This window comes from Cupressus sempervirens, chromosome 6 (genome assembly GCF_028749045.1).
Source record: "Cupressus sempervirens isolate cs-2001-9-10 chromosome 6, ASM2874904v1, whole genome shotgun sequence".
In the NCBI taxonomy this organism is placed as follows: Eukaryota; Viridiplantae; Streptophyta; class Pinopsida; order Cupressales; family Cupressaceae; genus Cupressus; species Cupressus sempervirens.
This window is the reverse complement of record NC_143123.1, coordinates 698,422,152-698,429,001: the sequence shown is the minus strand read 5'-3', so window position 1 is coordinate 698,429,001 and position 6,850 is coordinate 698,422,152.

Genomic DNA, 6,850 nt, shown 5'->3' with positions numbered 1-6,850 from the left:
CCATCTATTGTTGGGTAGACCATGGTAGTTTGATAGACATCCAGTGTATGATGGACATGCAAACACATACTCTGTGAAAAAGGATGGAGTTCACCACAAATTGAAGCCCATGAAAAAGGAAGGTGAAAAGGTATGCAACAGTGCTAGGATTTGTCTTGTTGATGGAAGAAAGTTTTTAGATGGCATGAAACATCAGCATATGTGCTATGCTTTGATTCCTAGGAAAGATAAAGAAGGTAGTAGTGAAATACCACATGAAGTTTTAGATTTACTAGGGGAGTTTGGAGATATTATCTCTGATAATGTTCCAGATGGATTGCCACCAATAAGGCAAATCAGTCATCAGATAGATCTGATTCTAGGAGCTAGTTTGCCTAACAAGGCTGCTCACAAGATGAATCCTACTGAAACAGAGGAGCTAAATAGACAGGTTCAGGAGCTGTTGAGGAAGGGCTTGATTCAAGAGAGCCTGAGTCCATGTGCAGTATCTACAATACTCGCACCAAAGAAAGATGGAGAGTGGAGGATGTGTATAGATTCTCGAGCTATAAATAGGATCACCATCAAGTAACAGTTTCCTTTGCCAAGGATGGATGATATTATGGACTGCTTGAGTGGAGCTCAGTACTTCACAAAGATAGATCTAAAGAGTGGTTATCATTAGATATGGATTCGAGAAGGAGATGAGTGGAAAACAGTCTTCAAGACTAAGGAGGGTCTTTATGAGTGGTTAGTCATGCCCTTTGGGTTGACGAATGCCCCAAGAACCTTCATGCGGCTCATGAATGAGGTACTTAAAAAGTTCTTGGGAAAAAAAATTATTGTCTATTTGGATGATATTTTAATTTTCAGCAAGATTTTGGGAGAACATTTACTGCATATTCATAGTGTCCTTGAAAGGCTAAGGGAAGAGAAACTGTTAGTTAATCTGAAGAAGTGTATCTTTGCAAAAAGGGAGTTAGTCTATTTGTGGTTTGTTATATCACCTGAAGGTCTCAAAATGGATCCAAAGAAGGTAAAAGCCATCTTGGAATGGCCTACTCCGAGGTCTGCTACTGAGGTAAGATCATTTCATGGTCTGGTTAGTTTTTATAGGAAGTTTATTAAGAATTTCAGTGGCATATGTGCACCCGTAACTGATACAATAAGAGGGGATAGAAAAGAGTTCAAATGGACTGCAGCAGCTACGAGAAGTTTTGAATTTCTGAAGAAGAAGGTAACAGAACAGCCTATGTTGGCACTTCCAGATTTTAGAAAGGTTTTCCAGGTGGATTGTGATGCTAGTGGCAGTGCTATTGGGGCTATATTAAGCCAAGAAGGTAAGCCTATTACATATTTTACTGAAAAATTGAATGATGCAAAGAAGAAGTATTCTGTTTATGATCAAGAGTTCTATGCAATAGTTTAGGCCTTAAAGAAATGGAGGTAATATTTATTGCCAAAGGAATTTGTTTTGTATATTGATCATCAGGCATTACTGTACCTAAATAGCCAAGGTAAATTGAATTAGAGGCATATGAAGTGGGTAGAGTTCTTGCAAAGCTATACATTTGTGTTGAAGCATAGAAGTGGAAAATCTAATAGGGTTGCAGATGCACTAAGTAGGAGACAGTTGTTGCTTATAGTAATGCAGATTGAAGTAGTTGGGTTTGATGAACTCAAGAATTTGCACCCCGAGGATCCTAATTTTGCTGAAGCATGGAAAGCTTGTAAAGAACCTATTGCTGTAGATAGAACCAAGTGGTTAGACTATTTGATTCAAGATGGCATGTTGTTCAAGGGTAGTCAATTGTGCATTCCAAGAAGTTCCATGAGGGAAAATCTAATTAAGGAGAAACATAGTGGAGGGATGGCAGGACATTTTGGTCAAGATAAGACCATTGCCATTCTTAGAGAACATTATTTTTGGCCTCAAATTTCACAGGATGTGAAGAAGTTTGTGCAGAGTTGCCAGGTTTGTCAAGTTGCCAAGGGGTTTAGTTACAATACTGGCCTATATCAGCCATTGCATGTTCCATCAAGGCCATGGGAGGACATAAGTATGGATTTTGTTCTTGGATTGCCAAGGACACAAAGGGGTAATGACTCAGCATTCGTGGTGGTTGACAGGTTCTCCAAAATGGCACATTTCATTTCATGCCACAAAACTCATGATGCTGTCCATATTGCAGACTTGTTTTTCAAAGAGGTGGTAAGACTACATGGTCTTCCAAGAAGCATAGTTTCTGACAGAGATACTAAATTTGTGGAGTATTTCTGGAGGACATTGTGGAAAAAGTTGAGAACAGACTTAAAATTCAGTTCCACGCATCACCCACAAATTGACGGCCAAACTGAAGTGGTAAACAAAAGTCTAGGCAATTTGTTGAGATGTTTAGTTGGGTATAAGCCCAAGGGGTGGGATTTGATTCTACCACAAGTAGAGTTTGCTTACAATAACTCTATAAATAGGAGTACTGGAAGATCACCATTCCAAATTGTATATGGGAATAGCCCAAGGACTACACTAGAATTGAGGAAGATGGAGCAAGGGGAGAGGACAAGTGCTAAAGCAGAAGAATTTGTTGAACATATCAAGCATTTACATGAGGAGGTTCAGGCACACATTACCAAGATGAATCAAGAGTATAAAGCTAGGGCTGATCAAAGGAGAGGACATAAGGAATTCTAAGTAGGGGATTTAGTCATGGTGCACTTACAAAAAGAAATATTTCTAGCCGGTACTTACAACAAGCTGAAAATGAAGAAATTTGGCCCCTACAAAATTTTGAAGAAACATGACTCAGGAAATGCATATGAAGTGGAGCTGCTAGATGGTATTAAGATTTCTCCTATTTTCAACATTGCAGATTTAACAGAGTATCATGATGATGGTACAGATGAGGAGCTGGTGTTAGAGCCATGTCCAATTCCTTCTTCTAAGAAGGAGGAGATAGAAGACATTCTAGATCATCGTGTGGGTATGAGTACCAAAAATAGGCAGTATGAAGAGTATTTGGTCAAATGGAAAGGAACCGATCGACAACTCAACTTGGATTTCAGGAGCTGAGGTTTCCCATTTGGGATTTCCTCTACCATTCATAAAATGATAGGGTCACTTTTCAATCTACCTTGGGTGTCTGATGCAGGAGCATCCAGAGGTATAAGGGCAATCTTGTGTCACCCAAAAAAATGTACTTAGACTTGGTTTCTATTTGATGTGTTTTCATTTTTGGATACCCATTTGGGTCAAATAAAGATTCCAACTCTCACAGTTCAACTATCAGTGTGCTAGAAAATCTCAAAAAAATAGAAGCATGCAATTTGGCCATCATTTTGGGGACCTAGAAGGTGTGAATTGGCCAGATGAATGTAATTGTGATTTAGAGCATTCCAGAAAAAGAATCAGGTCAAAAGGCCCCACGGTTTGAAAGTTATTGCAATTTTTTGAGTTTTGGAGACCTCCTAAGAATGCTTCAAAGTCAGGTTAGGGGCATTAAATGACCTCAAAAAGGGTCAAAAAATGGGGGATGAGTGAAGCTGGTCCATAGGGCTATAGAACACTTCGAGAGCTTTCTAGAAATGTAAACGGTTTGTCAATCGGAGCTACGGTTCAAAAGTTATGCCTCCTGAAAGTTCGGTTACCATTTCTGGATTCTTCTAGATTTGCACCAACTTCTACCGCAGTTTCCAAAACCTTCTATTTGGTCGGTGGGTGCCTACTAGCACTTTCTAGAATGTACTCCTAGTCCTTAACCCTCCGGAGTCTATTTAAGGAGATTTTTGGCATTGTAAAAGGCAGTTCGGAGTGGAGTTTGAGAGGAGGTACTGAAAGGAGAAATTATCTCCAGATTTATGCTATTGTAAGCCCTTAAGGCATGTTTTGAAGTTTATTTTCTCTGTACTATTTGTACTAGCTTATTTTCTTAGTTAATATATTTTCCCCTTTTCTGTTGTGTCCATTCTGTTCTTGGGTTGTGTCCCCATCACTCCCTCATATAGACTTCTTTTTCTGAGCTTCTTTTTTTTTTTTTTTGGGTAGAATTTCACAATCTACATAGTGGTGCAAGTGATTTTGGATCTCTATCTCTGAAATTATCTAAAAATTGCAAATCCCATTTTTTGCAACTTAGAAGGCTTTGTGTGGACACATTCGATAACATTTTTAGGTGCAATTTTTTTTGAAAGTGCATGATTTTTTCTCTACTTTCTAGATCTATAATAAGATGTTAGTGATTTGGAGTAGACATATCACTTTCAAAAATAGGTATTTTTTGGCTATATTTGCACTTGGTGAATACATGGATTGCAATTTTCTTAATTGTATCAATAATTTGAAGGAGTTATCAATTGATTTTAGCCATCATTTGATTTCGTTATGGATTTTTCAAAAGTTCCATTAATCACTCCATATAACTATCATGAATGGAAACAAGATGTTTCTAATTAGTTGATGAGTGTTGTATTGCTTAAAATGATTCTTGGATAGGATCTAGAACTAGCTACAAGTATTGCAAAAAGAAGAAAATGGTTTGATAGAAGGGATAAAGCACTTGGCTCTCTTAGATCTTCTATCTCTCATGATTTTCTATATCATATTGCATCCTACACACATCCTCATGATGTGTGGACAACATTGGAAGGAATCTTTAGTAAACCTAATAGAATAAAAAAATTCAAATTGGAGAATGAGCTTATAGGTCTAAGTCCATGTGATTTTGACAATATTCAAGACTTTTTTTCTAAGTTCAATTCCATTAGATTGGAGCTTTCTAATTGTGGTATTACTAAAGATGATGAGTAATTGATATTATCTATTCTTTCCAAGCTAGGTCCTCAATATTCAATCTTTGTTTTGAGATTGTATGCTACTATGGATATTCTTGGTAGTGCATACAAAATGCCTTCTCTTGATGAATTTGTAGCTCAGCTCACAAGGGAACAAGCAAAGTTATCACACGTAGGTCAATTGAAGCCTTCAAAGCATCAAGCATTGGTTGCAAATGATTCCTCTCCAAAGGCTCCCAAAGGAAAGGGAAAAAAAAAACACAAGGATCCTAAGCAACATGAAAAGGGCATTGACTCTCCTTCACAACATAATATTGAATCCAAGTCCTCTTCAAGAGAGGAGTCATCTAGAAGAAAGAGAGATAAATGTGCTTATTGTTTAAAAATCTAAGACACGATGAGCACAAATGTTTCCATAAGAAGATTTCTGAGCTCACTCACATTCTTCAAAAGAATAATATCCAGTTGCCCTCATCAGTGTCTTCTCCTTCTTCTTAATATCATGTAGCTTCTACATTGACATCATCGTCCAAAGGTAAAGGAAAATCACTCATTACTTCCACACATCCTAAGCAAGGTAAATGGATTCTTGATTTAGGTGCATCGCATCACATGACATCTTCTATGGATATGTTATCTTCTATTGAGCCTTGTACTTCTCCACCTATATTGATGGGTAATAATAGATACATGAAAGTTTGTGGGAAAGGTTCTATTCCTATGGGAGAGGGTACATTTAATAATGTTCTTTTTATACCATCCTTGACCACTAATATCCTTTCCATTTACCAAATTACTCATGGGGCACAAGGTAAAATTGTTGAGTTCACTCCTGATTATTTCTATATTAGGGACATGGAGACTAGAGATGTCATAGCTATGGGAGTTGTTGATCATACATCATGCTTGTATTCTTTTGCACATTTTTTTTATAATGATGATGATATTTATGATGTACCTAACCCTTTATCAAGAGTGAATAATTCATGTGAGGAGAGCATTAGATACTTGAATAATTTTGTTCTTGAGACAAGTGTTGAGCTTCCTACTCCTCCACCTACTTCTTCTTAAAAAATGAGTTCTAATATTCAGTAGGATGATCTTTATGCTTTAGATCTTATAGTGTGGGATGAATTCCTAGATATTCTTTCAGAAAAGTCTCATAATGCAGATTTGGTTAATACATATGAGGAGGTTTCTCTTCAAGATACTTCTTCACCTTCTTTGGAGATTGGATTTCTCACCTCTTCATGTTCTCTTATTTTTTCACATCTCATAGGTTAGCTTTATGGTGTGACAAAATATTTGAGTTTGGAGACACCTATTCAGTCTTTAGAGATGCATACATGGAGACCTTCTTCCTTCTTCCCCACTTTTTACATGGAGTGGCTTCTTCATCATTTGATGTATTTATCTCTTCCTGAGGGGAGACATGTTTCTTGTAGGAATTGGATTATAGTTTTCTTGTAAGTACTCTTCATTTACATTGGAGCTTCTTCATAATGTTGGGGGGGGGGGGGATATCATGTCTCCTTATTTCCCTTCTATGGGGGGATCATTATTTGTATATACATGATGTATACAATTTTTGGGGGGTCTTGAGTACTCCATCCATCCATACATCTTGTTTTCATCTATCTTTTCGGAGGAGGGTTTTTCCCATGAGGTTTTCTCTCTTTCTCCACTTTATGAGAGATTACATTTCATGTATTTCATTGCATATTATACATGGGTACCTAAAATTTCCTAGTAGCTAGGACCCATCTTGTATTCTGAGTTTAAGTGCATTCCCGTGAGTTGCACTTAAGGGGGGTGTTGGATTAATTAAATATTCACTAATTATACTTACTTAAGCTTAATTAGGATAATGCATTGCATAGTAGTTTGTGATTGAGACACTTAGTAGTTTGCACCTTAATTAAACACATGGTGCAAGAGAATTCCACTCTAGTTGGTCATAGTTGTTATCTCATTCCACCTTTAGTGTACTTATCACATTATCATTCTCATCATTGCACATACTTCATTGCATAATGGAGGATGATCCACCTTTGGTGGATATGTGATTCCACCTTGTGTGAGT